Below are 15,490 nucleotides of genomic sequence, written 5' to 3' on the forward strand. Positions count from 1 at the left end.
TTTTGAAATTCATGTACTATACAAATTATCACTAAGCAGTATGAAAATTATCTCTTTTTTTCCCCCCCTATCTTTCTCTTTGGGTATGCAATCTTCTCTTTACAGGAATTTGAAAAGGAAATCCTGAGTCTGTTCTTTAACATATAATTTTGGTATCTAAAAACAGCACTCGAGATTAGCAGGCTTGTCAGAAAAACAAGAATTTAGATGTTCAAAAAAACTCAACAATCCACCCCCAGCTTTTCAACTCTGTCAGGCATTATTTGGCTGTACACAGCTGCTGTAAGATGAAGAGAGAGGAAATGCAATAAAAGGAAAAGGTGTTGCTTTAAGGACATGATCTGAAAATAATGGAGTCACCTAAGCCACTTCATATAAAGTGGTTTACATGCTCTGCAAAAAGATGAAGATTCATGATCTCACATTCAGGCACGTGTTAATTATAGACTCATTGACAACAAGATCAAGTCTCTTAGAACTTGTTTCTTTCTTTCATTTATCTCAAAAAACAAAACCAAAAATAAAAACAACAAGACTAATATCTCCCCTCCCCTCCCTTCGCCTCAACTCCTCTCCTCTCCCCTCTCCTCCCTCTCCTCTCTCCTCTCCTTCTCTTTTTGCCTCCCCTGAGAAACAATGTTAAAATATGGATAGAAAATATTGTGAAGTTAATCTTTCTATGATCACTGAACTCAAAATTTTCTGACACTTCATATATAAAAGCAAACACTTTTGTTTTAGGAATGTCAGGGTTTCAAGTATGCGTGCTCGCAGAGCACCTAAACAAGTTTGCTGGAGAATCTGGCACTCCCTTTTGTGAATGTGCTGTGATACAACCTCCATCTGAACTATTGCTATATTCTTAATCAGAGGCCACCATATTCAGTGAACAGTTCAGATAAAAAATGATAGATTGTGGGAAGGGTAAGGAGTAGTGTCTTATATATGGGAATAGCCAAGAAGGTGTGGATTCCTGCTGCAGGCGTGTGCTGGGCAAAGTAATCCTAACGTGAGCACCTTAGATCTCTACAAGCCACACTAATTTTATCTTCTCCTTGGATTCTTTGGACCCCACGGTAAGTGTAACCTTCTGATGTGAAGTGTATCACACGTATCAATTGGAATTTACAATGTCATACCTCTTTGAGATACGTGGGAATCAGCTGTCCCTTTCCTCTCTCTTGACTATTGCACACCAAAAACAATTGAAGAAAAATATAGGGAAAATATGGCTTCCTGAGAAAAGGAGGGTTTTGTAAGCCCTTTAGGGAAAAATGTCCGTTTGTGAAATGTGCTCCATGTCCCCACTCTGGGGGATGGGGAAGAGACAGAGGAGGCAGGAGCCTCCCAAGCCCAGTACTACATGCTTAGGCCTTCTAACAAGCAGTCCACAGTAGTAACTAGCTATCCCTGTAGAGTACATTTTTAGTCTTTATTTTGTCATGCTGGATAATATAATCCAGTCTTTAAGTGGCTGAAGTTAAATGTGTTGGTAATGACTTCATGTCTTTATTTCTGTTCTGAATGGAGCCAGCAGTTCTAAGTGTAATACCCAATTTAAATATTTATATGTGATCTCCACATACAATATGACAACATTGATGATATGAATTAAACAGTTATAGTACATATATGGTAGCAAAATCTATTTGAATCTTAGCTTCCAAATTTTCAAAATTGTCACTGAAATAATTGGTTAAAGTCTGAAAGAAAGTCTGACATTTATTCCCTGGTATTTTTCATACAGTCTTTTTTCAAACATCCTTTTCATGATAGCAATCCTTTTCCACAGATAGTTTCTTACTGTGAGTTTCATGCCCTGTAGCAAATCAATGACACTGAAGTTGCTCACATACTATTCAGCAGTAACAGAAGGGAATTATTCTCAAAAAAAAAAAAAAAAAAAAAAGGTATCAATATTTTTTAAAAAAGCAAAATATTTCACTCCAAAACTGAAAATTCCTTCCCTTCCCTTTCCTGATAACATAAATAAATGGATTTTTTTTTCTTATGACAATGGGAAATATGGAAAACATGCAAGCAACAAAAGGAAATCATGTGGTTTCTTATACCTGCATTTCAGTTTTCTGTGTGAAAATGCAAAATGCCCAACATATCTGTCTTAACCACTTATAGATGAGCCTATTTCTTTCATCTGCTGTAAAAGTTGTCAAATACAAAAGAACACAAGTTTCTTACTATATTCACGACTTGATTAGTCCTTGACCTTTTGGAATTCATATATTTCTAATCTTCCTAGAGTATTATGTTTCTGTCAAATGCTACCTCACAGTGTTACATATTTCAAAACTGTATTTATGCAGGAAGTAACAGCTGGTAAATTGCAGGCCTTTCTACCACTTAGAAACACCATGGATTTGAGGACCTTGAATGTTAAAACTTTTCCTTTTATCTGTGATACTGTTGAGCTAAGCATGCACCAGAAGAACACCATGTGTCAGATTTCTGAGGTACATTTATGCAAACTGCAAAAATACGTATATACATGCCAACTGCAGCCATACAGGTGCATAGACACATCTACAGAATATGGCCAGAAAGAGAGACAGAAATCTCATTAAATTTCTATTTTTAAAAATGTGACTTGGTATTGTATCTTTGGAGACATTCAAATGCTGTTCGTTTGTTTCAGAAAAGGGAAAAATCACTACTGATTTTTCATATTGATATCAAAGTTTGGAAATAAGTTTTTAGGGATGTCTAAAGAAAAGAATAGAGTAATATGAAAAGATGCAGTATGAACTTACCAAAGAAGTCATGATAAAGCAGGTGTATTTTTGTTTGTTCGTTTGTTTTTTTAAATAGAAGGACTTAGAAAATAAATCTTGATTAAGGTTTTATTTTTGTTTTTGTTTGTTTTGTTTTATTTTGTTTTTAGGTGGAGAAAGCTTATGGGCTTGAATACTGGAAAAAAATCCATATATTCTTCCTTCTCTTTCTCTCTTATCAGAGAAACTGTATGCGTTATTGTGCTTTAACGTGCCGGGTATGATGGGTGTGTTGTAGCTATAGTCTGACAGGTTTGTTCATCATTGTTCATTTCACAGTTTGTGAACTCCATTTGTTTTTCTTTCTATCCTTAGATGAAGTTGCTGACATATAGTGGTGGTATTATTTCAAGACAATAGTAGATGAAGCCATACCAAGCATTATCCATTGCTAAAAACTAATGCTAAGGGATCTTTTGACCTGCTTACTTATGCGTGGGCTTAGTTTATTTTAAATCTGCCACTGCTGGTGCAGGCTGGCTCAGAAAAAAAAAAGTAAAAAAAAAAAAATTAAAAAAAAAAGTATCTAAGCCACTTTAAAAAATGCTACCAGTGTCCTGGATAATGTTTACTCACAATGGTTTCTTGCCACCATGGGCAGGCATCTTCATGGGATTGCTTGTAGCTGTGCTACCATGAGTCAACCTTTACTTAGTCATGGACTAATCCTAACTTGGGGAGCATAGTCTAAGGAGATCTCACTTCCAACCTTGAATTTTATTTATTATTTTATATTATAGGCCTCACAAATACTCAGCAGTATGGAAAGAATGTTTTCTCATACTTTAGACAAGGATGTGTTCTAACTGTGGAAATGTTTTTTATAGCTTGAAAATACACAGTCTTATGATTGTTGTGGAAAATTTTGGAACATAGGCTACTCAAAATCCTATCCAATTTAAAAACAGTGGGTATGATTGTTCATTTTATTTTTCTTGCAATAATTCAGTCGACCATCTACACTGTGTCCAACAGTAAGAAAAGGTGATTGGTTATCTCTATGAATTTATAAATCCCAAATGTAGGCAAAGCTGAAAAAGGAGGAGGAAATGGAGGTGATAAAATTTAAATTATCTCAAGAAGAATGTGTCATATTTTGTCGATTATAGATAACATACTGCCTGACAAAAATTATAAAGATTGAATAATAATAAAAAAAATATGTAACAGTTTCTGCAGTTATTTTAATTTAATTTAAATTCAGCTATTACCTTCTCTGCCCTCAGAACAGTTGCATTTCCTAAAATGCAATATCTCTTATGAATATTTGTGGGTATAGCTCTAAAGATAAAGGAATTGACTCTTGAATAAAATGTATTATAAGGGTATTTGGAGTGTTTACATGTGTGTACGTGTTTTCAAATAAGGGATTAATATGGAAAGTCTTTCTGAGCTCTCAAGAATAGTTTCCATACATTCATGTTTGCTGTAGCAAACATAGCATGGGCCAATCATAAAATGGACAGCTCAAGGCAGAGGCACAGCAATTTCTAATAAGTTTTGGACATTGGGTAATCCATGCTACTGTGAATACTAAGTTGTCATCTTTCCATTTCTTTCAAGACAGAAGGCAAATGCTTAGCGCTGTTCAAAAGCTTCCCTGTAGAAGCGAAAATCTTCCAGGCATGTTGCTATCCATTTGTTTATTTGAGCAAACTCTACTTAAAATGGATAGGTAACGTATGCAAGAGAATGTTCACAGAGTTTCTCAGTAACTTCATGTTATTAATCAAGAAGACACAAGTGATTTGAAGTGCATGTTTCCTTGCTTGCAGCATTTCTGCCTTTTACTGTTAGTACTGGTACTGTGACAGTTGTGGGTTGCTTTTTTTTATTTATTTATTTCAACAGATGAGCATCGTTTTCAGAGCTGGAGTGCTATATGCATAAAGAGTGTAAAAATTCAAATGTATCAAAAGACTATTGAGTGCTATCTTGGAAGAATTTAGTTCAGTCTAAGAGGGATAATGGACTGAAGGGATTTTAACACAAGTTATTTTTCTCATAATCCTCTCCCTTCTCATCATATCAATTCCCTAGCATTTTTGAAGTCCTTATTATTTTATTTTGATGCCAAAGTTTGTTCTTCCAGAACATAGTAGGGGAAAGTTGGGCCAAATCCAATGTTTCTATTAATTTTAGTTGGTTTGGGGTCAGTTTGTTGTGATTATAGCGCATCCACTAGCATCCACGAATGTATATAAACCTTAAAGGAGGAAACTTGGCATGTCTGTAATTTACTAGTATATCAACTTTGAGAGTGGTTATGCATATGTACACATTTCTGAAGATGTCAAAATGTAGTGATGCTCCACCGATAATTGTTAGCTGCACAAGGTTTAATATCCAGTAACTAATGGGTTTCTGTGAACTGCCACGTCTGTATGAGTAGATGTTAATTCAAATCTGGTTTTGATTTCATTTATGTTATAGCTAGAAGAAAAGACTGAGTTGGAATAATAAGCCTGGAACAAATGGCACACAACAAATGAGAGAGGAGCCAAAACCATTCATGGAAGATAAAAGATACATGCAGTGCATGTATGTATATGTATATACTTAAACTAAGTTCCCCATATGGAGAGCTTAATATGCCTGTGTTATTTCTTATTTAAATTAATTCAGAGTCTCAACTATAAAATATATATATATATATATATATTGCCATGTAGAGAAATTTTCCTTTATTTTCACACAAACATACATATTAGTTTAATTTAAGTGTAGTTGAGTCCCCATGCTTAGGAATAGTATATGGCTGAATATGGGAGCCACACAGGCACTACTGCATGACACTTCATGAGCACAGGGTTGCAAAGTGGTTTTGAGATTATGATCCATAGTATCATTTATGATGTATACCCTTCACTTTCAGCTTTCAGTGTTACTTTTGGAAACGAGTTACATATTAAAAATTAATGGACTTTTAAATGGCTTTCTAATGCAATCTTGTGAAAATTCCAAACAAGAAGTATTTATTTAATTATAAATGCAAATGGATGAAATCTTAGATGTAAGACTACACATTAAGCACATATAATTCACATCAGTCTTCCAACAAAATAAGAATCATGGAACTGATATTTAAATCTGCTGTAGAAAACTGAGCACATAGATGAAACTATCTTTTAATTTTCAAAGAGCCCCAACGTGCTGGAAAAAAATGGTAAAATTTTGGTTTAACACATAACTTAAGACGCAAGTGTTTTTTGTTTGTTTGTTTTAATTATGCCAATAACTCACAAAAATAGAAACAGATCCCTCCAGGAGCCAAGAGAATATATAATGCTGAGATTCATATCCTATGAAACATTAAAATTATGCATTAAAATTGCTCAAATTAATAAAAGAGCACAAAATATGTGTTTAGGAAAAATAAATAAATAAATAAATAAATAAGATGCTTATTAAAAACATTTTATGAAGTTTTTATTTCTCCAGTATGGAATAAATGTTTAATCTGTTTCAAGTCAGAATGTTCCAATTTCATTGAAGCTACTTGAAAATTTTCATGGAATATGCAGTAGGTATGGATATGCTCCCCAAAATTTATGATTTAACAAAATCATTAGTAGCATGTATTATTGGTTACTACGGACTTAAAAGACTAATTGTTTCAAGCTGGAAAAGGTTTTTGAGGAGGCTTGGTCACTGGTGACTCTCTGAGTCAGTATCAGTAATGTAATAAAAATGTGTATTTATAGTTTTGGTCACAGATGAACCCTAAGTGCCTAATTCCCTTTGTAATTGAATGAGGCTGTGATATTAAAAATCTGTTTTATTAACTGATAGTTAAAATGCAAATTCACCCAACTTTATTGACAAATATTTAATAGTTTAACTTGCAAACTGGCAATAGAAAATTATGAACAATTCTACTGTTTTATTCTACTATTCCTATCTTATCTAAAATAAACCAAAAAAAAAATTTCTTTTGAGCACAATTATGGAAAATATATATATATATAAACTCCATCTATATGTGAAGCTTACTTATGTTTATTTGGGCACTTTCCATTGCAGATGAATAAATAATATTCTTGTATATCTCCAGTAATCCTACGTTAATAGTCCATGGAGAGATGAATAACACTGCTGCCTGTATTTGATTCTCACTAATTTTTGAAGGCTTATCAGTGTAGTACAGCATCATATAACTTCAAAACTCAACATATATTCTTTTTAGTTTTTAAACTGAGATTTTATCTTTACCTCAGTTCAACTTAGTGTTCCCAGTAGAAAAGTGTACTACAGATTTTAATTTTATAAATTTACTGGCCTGCTGAATGCCTTCTATCAATTATTCAGTTGTTCCATACCCTGTAAAGTTAACGTATGGCATCAGCATAGAACAGTTCACAGGATGAGACCTTAAAATACCTGTACTCAACCAATATTTCTGTTTGGAGCTCTGCTTTTATCCTAAAATTAGCCTTCTAGGTAAGATGTGTGTACTGTATATATACATATGTTTTCATCTTTGCCTATGTAATTTTGGGTTTACTTCCCTTCAAGTTTTAGGTGAACCTTTTACCTTTTTGAGTGAAGTTAAACACTTAAATCCTTTTGAGGCATACATGAGTGGATTATATTTTCTGAACATCTCAGCAATTACAGCTGCTGTTGACTGTGGTTAAAAGTGGTTTTTCAGTCTGAAAATCAGCTCACTTTTATTTGGATGGCTAAAAATATATATAATTGCCTAATTTTAGATAGTTGGGTTTTCACATACAGATTTTTGTCTGGGAGCAGCAATTTCTTTAGGATTTGTACATATAAATGCTCAACTTCTGAAATTTTCACATACTTTATGCATGTGACAATAATGACTCTTCATCCTTGAGACCAAAACTGTGCATATTGTTCCATTCTGAACCAACAAACATTCATAAAAAACATTCATAAACAAATCTTCCCTCCTGGCTACAGGAGCTGTTCTTGACACCACCAATTTCTCAGGACACAGTTTCCATTATTTGTTTGGGTAAATTATATAGCACCAAATCTTGCAGTAAGTAATAGCAATAACCACATATGCTTAACGTCAGGATTCATTGCCTTGGTTCAACAACTTTGCATATTGAGGTCTGAATAAAGATATACTTGTCTTAAGTCTGTGTGTATTTCCACAGCAGGACAAAATCTTAGGAAGGCTGTATGTTAGTATTTTACTTGGAACTGGGAAAATGTTATTGAAGTGAGTCTTCTGATAGTCACCACATGCCATGCCCTGGTTCAGAACATGTGGCAGCTGCAGGGCTGCCTGCTCTAACAGGTACCAGATGAGTTATTTTTGGTGCTAATTGGCATTGTGCTTGTTCTTGGAGACACAAAGCAGACTCCTGGAGTGCTTTGGAGGATTTTCTTCCACTTGGGATGCTGCTGCAAAGCACACCACCTGCACCCAGAGGTGCAAAGTCCTTCTTGCTAGTCCTTCCTTCCAGGAGATAGTGCTCCACTCATACGTGCTGTGCACCTTAGCTTGGCCACTGGTGAACACTTCACCTCTGGTCCAGGCATAGTATCTCAGGACCAGAGCACCATGCAATAAAATTGAACCTTAGGCCTTCCCTCTTAATGCCATGGGAGTCAACAGTGTAAATACTACCCTAAGTGGATTTCTTTTGGATTAAACTAGACAAAAAATACGTGTTGCAGGAGCACAGGTGATCTTTAGCCACTGATGATCATTGTGTCCACAGGACCATACTAGAGCTACTATGGGTTTAATAAAAAATAAAAATAGACTTTATGTGAATATGGAAACTTTAACAGAAGTGATATTGATCTGCAGGTCAACTCCTACTGATGTCCACAATATACTGATACTGATGTAGCCTAAGTGGCTTTAATGATGAGGAATTGAGGCACAGGATCAAATTGGGGCTAAAGGTCAAATTTTCATAGGTCTCTGTTCCCCTAGCACCCAAAAATGTAAATAACTTTTTTTTAGTACTGTGTTTTTTTTTTAGTACTGAGTGTTTTGGTCAAATCTACATGGGACTTTGTTGCAGATCTATTTTCTTTCTCCCAAAACTGCAGTAACGTAAATCAGAACTGGGCTCCCCTGGCCCCTGCAAACATGGATTCAACTCAGATTTGTCACCACAAATAATCACTTTGGATCTAGGACCTATACCTTATGTGTACATCAAGAGCTCATGATGTCCCACAGCTTTAAGGTCTGTCATCTTTGGTAACTAAGTTATTTTTGTAGCCCTGAGAAGAAATGGTTTATGGAGTCCAGGGTGCCATCTTGTGCTGCAGAAGTGGCCAATGCACATACTGAAGTGCTCTTCCCACTATCTTTATTGAACAACAGACTGCACGAGGTTTTCACTGGACGAATGTTTCTTCGCTAACCTCCTGGCTGTGAGCAAGTTCGCAGGCTCTTGCAGACCTGTTGTTGGAGCTGTGCAATGGGAGCGGGTGCTGTTCTATCTTTCCTCCCAGGAGAGAAACATGGTCCAAATTAAATGCATCAAATTGTTAAATTCTGCAGCAAATCTTTCTGTTTTTCTTCCTATGGTGGTGTTATTCCACCCTTATATTCAATCCTAATTAAAAAAATATTGATTTTATGTGATCATAAAAACAATAAAAAGGTAAACATTTTGCTTTTGCAGTGAATTAGACTCCAATGCCTAATCTAAGAAATGTTAAAAACAGAATTTTGAGGACCAGTTTCCTCCTAGGGGTTTTCATCTCAGTCATTCTCATTTAATTTTAAACAAACTGAGGAATTATGCATTGTTGATGTTTTGTGAATTAGTGCTTAACTTTCCGTTATTCAGTTTAGTAACATGCCACTATTCCTTTCTCCAAGTTTGACACAAAAAAACTTTTTTTTTTTTTTAAGACAGATAACTCAGGTATCTTTCTTCACATTTATGACAGAAGTAAGCTTCTAAAAGATTAGGAACATTTGTTCCAATTTTAAATAATTACAGAAATCTGTTTGAAAATCATTATGCAGCATCTCCAAATGGTTCTAGATGCATGTGCTTCACGTACTGAATCCCACCGTCCATTTTTAGCTCATGCTAGTGTAGAGAGTTCTGAGGGTTTTTTTTTTGTTTGTTTGTTTTTCTTTCATTTGACCTGTGCATAAGAAGTGCTTGATGATGGTCTTACAGCCTGGCAGTGCACCTCCGCAGGATCCCTGGGTTTCTGTGGTTCTGCTTGGTGGGAAGAAGGGAAGCAGGTATACACCAACAGAGCTGTAAAAGAGAATGATCAGTTTTTGCATTTCTTTTTATGGTATGATCTGCTGAAGTTTGGAAGGTTGTTGGAAGGCTGGGATGTGACCATCGGTGGCATACAGCCGGCAACAACGTCCTTTTTCTATGTTTATTACATGGAGATCATTGCGTCTAAGATTAAACTATTTCTTCAGACCTGTTTCTGCTCTAGGTAAAAGTTTTCAAGCTTTACTTTCTGATGAAAAAAACATGCTTAACTTTTTAAGCCCTAAAAGCAATAGTATCTGAGGCTGTTTTAAGATACAAATTTCTAATGAATTTTGAGTAAGTTGCTGGAGGTAGCATAATGTTACTCAGTAACTTGCATTTTTTTGTGATGAACCTGTGATTGAGTGAACTGATATAAATATAACGGTATTCCAAACACAATTCAGCAAAAGATGATGAAGTTTTGAAGTTGGAAAAGAAGTATGCAATGTCTATGTATCTCAACACTGAATGGGTTTGGACTAGAGTTTCTTAATATTTCTTTTCTAGTTTACCTCATCATATTTCTGGCATGTTGCAGAGCTAACTTGAAACCTATATGGTAAAATCATTAGTTAATGGAAGTGCTGAACATGTTTCTCTATCAAACTGATTACCAAAACAATTTTTCCTAATCAGATTTTAACTTCATTTGCTACATTTGTTTCTTGTCTGGGGAAGATTTATGTAAATATGAAAACAAAACCTGCATTATTGCATTACATATATTATAAGTATTTATTTATATTTGTGATATAAATATTTTAAAATGTTCTATCTATAAAATTCTTAGCTTCATATTTTTAACCATCAACCAAAAATGTCCTTCACTTCTGCAAAAGCAGAAAATTGGACAATATGAAGTCAGTTAATTCAACTGGAGTATTACCGCGGAGAATAAGTACAGTTGTGGCCACAATTAATTCGTTTACGACTGTTGCAGGGCAATAACACAGTAGCTGAGGCTGGAGTTTCCAAGTTAGGAATCACAGTTCTGTAGGACTTCTGAAGGCCAATGGGATCCTGGTGTGCATTAAAAAGAGTGTGGCCAGCAGGTCAAGGGAGGTGATCCTTCCCCTCTACTCTGCGCTGGTCAGGCCTCACTTGGAGTACTGCATCCAGGTCTGGGCTTCCTGGTACAAAAAAGACAGGGATCTCCTGGAAAGAGTCCAGTGGAGGGCCACAAAGATGATACGGGGCCTGGAGCATCTTCCCTATGAGGAAAGGCTGAGAGACCTGGGTCTGTTCAGCCTTGAGAAGAGAAGACTGAGAGGGGATCTTATCAATGTTTACAAATACCTAAAGTGTGGGAGACAGAGGGATTTGGCCAACCTCATTTCATTGGTTTGTGGGGACAGGACAGGGGGTAATGGCCACAAGATGGAGCACAGGAAGTTCCACACCAACATGAGAAAGAACTTCTTCACAGTGAGGGTGATGGAGCACTGGAACAGGCTGCCCAGGGAGGTTGTGGAGTCTCCTTCTCTGGAGATATTCAAGGCCCGTCTGGACGCCTACCTGGGCAACCTGCTCTAAGGAGCCTACTTTGGCAGTGGGGTTGGACCCGATGATCTCTTGAGGTCCCTTCCAACCCCTACAATTCTGTGATTCTGTGAAGAAGGAAGTTTTGATGTCTTTTGTAGAAAGCAGCAGCAGTGAGATGTGATATAGGTGCTGTGACAAAGTATGCAAATGCTTACTAACTTTATCTCAAAGATTTTTGTTATTATGGGGAGCAAAGGCATGTTTTTTTTTTCCAGTTTTTGTTTTTCATTTGTTTGAAGGTTGTTTTTTTCTGTTTTCAAACATGTTACTTCCAGTGTCTTTCCAAGTTTCGTTCAGCTAACTAACACAATGATTAACTGGGCACATATCAAATGGCATAGCTTTTCAGTGATATTTTCTTCCAACAGTGATAAAATAGGAAAAAATGTTATTCCTAGAAGTGGATATTAATATAACTGTGGAAAGATTGTATCACTGGCAATACATACGCATTTATTAAGTTTTTATTTTTTTACTGTGACGTTTCTTACTATCTGTGCCATCTACCCAAAGTAGTTGCTTTTGAATCTTCATTTTGTATTGCTGTAGATAAAATACAAGCCAATATCACTTTGTTCTACTTCGTATTATAGTTGTTTACTAAAGCAATATATCATTTTTAAGCCAGGGGTATTTTCTATTTTGACAGTTCTGAAGACAAGTAAAAATAGAAATGTTAGAGCATTCTTTCAGACAGATCTGGTCATTAATCTCTTTTTCCTTTCATCTCTGTCACTATGTATTTGTATTAAAATAATGTACTTAGATAATCAGGAGAATAAGAAAATGCATGCAAAATATACTTTCATTTTGTATGGGTTTAAAGGTTAGAGGAAAACATGTCCTCTGTGTTTCAAAATGTTCTTCATCTTTTAAGGATTCCTGCTGAGGCTTGAAGTTTTGTGGATCTTCTATCAGTTTATAGAAAATATTTCACAGCACAAATGACTGTTGCCTGGAAATGTCACTTGCTTGCTTTCTATTCTTCCCCTGGAGGTAAGAACTCACCTCTCTTGAGGAAAAGACTGGTCAGTAGGCTTGGCTACTCTGCAAAATACTCATACTCTGTCTCTCCTTATGGCCCAAGATATCCTGGATATTATTCTATATTGCGGCACTTTTTTAGGGAGGTTGGGCAGTGATTTTTTCAGTGCTGAACACAGTGTGGGAGGTAGAGCAGTGTCTTACAAGGCTGGGGACATGGCTTTGAGCCTGCTGAGAAAGGAGAGAACATGAACCTGTCTCCCTTATCTTCTGCTGTAGCCTCTAATGATGCATATGAAGGCAATGAAGGACTAAATATTGTGACTTTCTGGGCATCTAATTTAATTACTTTGCTCTGCAGTCTAAAAAGTGGCTAGAGTGGGTTACCATATACAGTTCAATTGCCAAAGAAACAAATTACCCATATACATCTATGCATACATGGATATAATGCATCTATGTATACAAGAGCATGGGAATTGACTTGTAAATCTTCTCTTAAGCTCAGCAACCAATTAAACATGGCCTGATCTTTAGACAGGCTTAAAACAGAAATTTACACCTATGTTCTTTAAGTAGGCTTTCCAGGAGTTTTATTCAATCAACTGAATGCAAAAAGTTGTATAAATTTTAGAATGCGTTGTATTCTAAAATAGTCACCCACAACCTTGCCTGTCTTTGCTTGCTTTTTTTTGCCTGTCTTTGCTTGCTTTTTTCTTATTCACTTTTGGGGGATGACACATAGGAAATGCTTTGAAAATTCTGCTCACTTAGACTGTGTTCTTTTACTTTCTAGGGAAGAGCAAAGTGACTGTTTCTTGTGTGTGTATGTGCACTTTCTTTGAAAAATGTAATCAATCATGATAAATCTATTAGAAAAAAAAAATCACGTACAATTTCCAGGGATGCAAAAGTTTTCTTTTACCAAAAATAAGGTAGGAGTTTGTTGCATTTCAGCCCATTTCAATACCACTGAAATGGTGGTGCACAGGTAGATTTAAAAGGTTGTTTTCAGCAACTCAGCAATTTGGTGTTTATCTTAATTAGGTTAAAGCATGTAAATGTTAGACTATGTGAATCAAAGGTGGGTAAAATTTATTTGCCTGTATTCTGCCTCAACTAAGAATGACATGAACCATTCCTAGCTTGTTTACACCAAATAATATGATGAAGCTGATGATGATCTAGAAGAGATTTAAACATATATATATTTTTTTTTTTAATGGAATAAATTTCACTTTATTTGAAAGTTATTTCAAATACATGTGTATTAAGCATCCAGTAGAAAGTTAAGCTCCCCAGTTCTACATAACAGTCTAAAGCTGCACTCAGAAATCTGGTCAGTTTAGAAGCATTCATGATTAAAATTAACTGTCTGAGATGGTCAGCTCAGCATTGCTCTTATCTGTAGTTTTATTAGACTTAAAAATGACAGCATAGTCTTTTTTTTTTTTTTTAAATCTGCATATATTCAGACAATTTGCAAGAATATACATGGCATTAATAATGCAAATCTTAATTACTTGTTAGAAAATTGATGTTACCCCTCCAAGCTACATTATTGCACGGTCTTTCTCCAGAGTAAGATTATTTGGATAACATTCTCCTGAGGATCTCAGGTTTTGTGTTGTGTCAATTTTTTGCAGCTCCATGGCTTACAAAATCATTTTTTTTTTTTACACAGTAAGGGTGAATAATAAACTTGACTGGCTTATTAGTAATCCTGTTTAGACACCTGTACAGATCTTATTGTTTGGAAGAGTGATTGGGCTTATGTGTATTAATAAGCCTGAAAATACATTTCTTAACTATTATACATTGGCAAACATTTCAGTCTCCCTCTCCTTTTTCTCATTAAAAATATAAGAAGCTTGCCTGTGTATAAATTAACTGAGCATAAGAATCATGAAAGCTTTGCTGGTAATTTTAGAATTTTTTACTCTGATTTTTCTTTTGGCATTCTCAATTCAAAGTATAAAAGTCTATGAGAAGTGTTAGAAATTAGAAATATTGAATAGTGTAGCCAGCAGGACCAGGGAGGTGATCATCCCCCTGTACTCAGCTCTGGTGAAGCTGCACCTTGAGTAGTGTGTTCAGCTTTGGGTCCCTCAGTGCAGGAAGGACATCAAGGCCCTGGAGTGTGTCCAGAGAAGGGCTACGAAGCTGGTGAAGGGCCTGGAACACAAGTCCTGTGAGGAGCGCCTGAGGGAACTGGGGTTGTTTAGTCTGGAGAAGAGGAGGCTCAGGGGAGACCTCACTGCTCTCTACAACTACCTGAAAGGAAGGTGTGGGGAGCTTGGGGTCAACCTCTTCTCACAGATAACTAGCAATAGGACTAGAGGGAATGGCCTCAAGTTGCGCCAGGGGAGGTTCAGGTTGGAAATTAGGATAAAATTTCTTCTCAGAAATAGGCATTGGAACAGGTTGCCCAGGAAGGTGGTGGAGTCACTGTCCCTGGGGGTATTTAAGGACAGGTCGAATGTGCTACTTAGGGACATGGTTTAGTTTAGTGGCTGATATTGGTGGTAGGGGGATGATTGGACCAGATGAGCTTGGAGATTTTTTTACAACCTTCTATGATTCTATGAAATAAACCTGTTCTGTCAGTATCAATGTCTACTGAACATAGTTTTGAAGTGTCTAACACTTGGATCTTGGAGTTTCTGTTGTTAAAAATTCATAGTGGAAGTAAGTGGAAGCACAGATAAGGCTTCCTGAAGTAAAGTTTACATTTTTGAGTCACTGAGCCTGTCAACCTTCAGTCTTTTTTTTTTTTTTTAAAGGCTGGTATATTCTCTAACTTTCATTGTTGCTAAATGAATATTACACTTTAAAGTGATATTAGATGTGTGAAGTCAACAGGAATATTTCCGTTTGGAATATCAACACAATCAATGCCCACTAAGAGAAAGTCAGGTTTCACCAAGTTCTTAGTTGGTAAAG

This window comes from Anser cygnoides, chromosome 1 (assembly GCF_040182565.1).
Source record: "Anser cygnoides isolate HZ-2024a breed goose chromosome 1, Taihu_goose_T2T_genome, whole genome shotgun sequence".
NCBI classification, from domain to species: domain Eukaryota; kingdom Metazoa; phylum Chordata; class Aves; order Anseriformes; family Anatidae; genus Anser; species Anser cygnoides.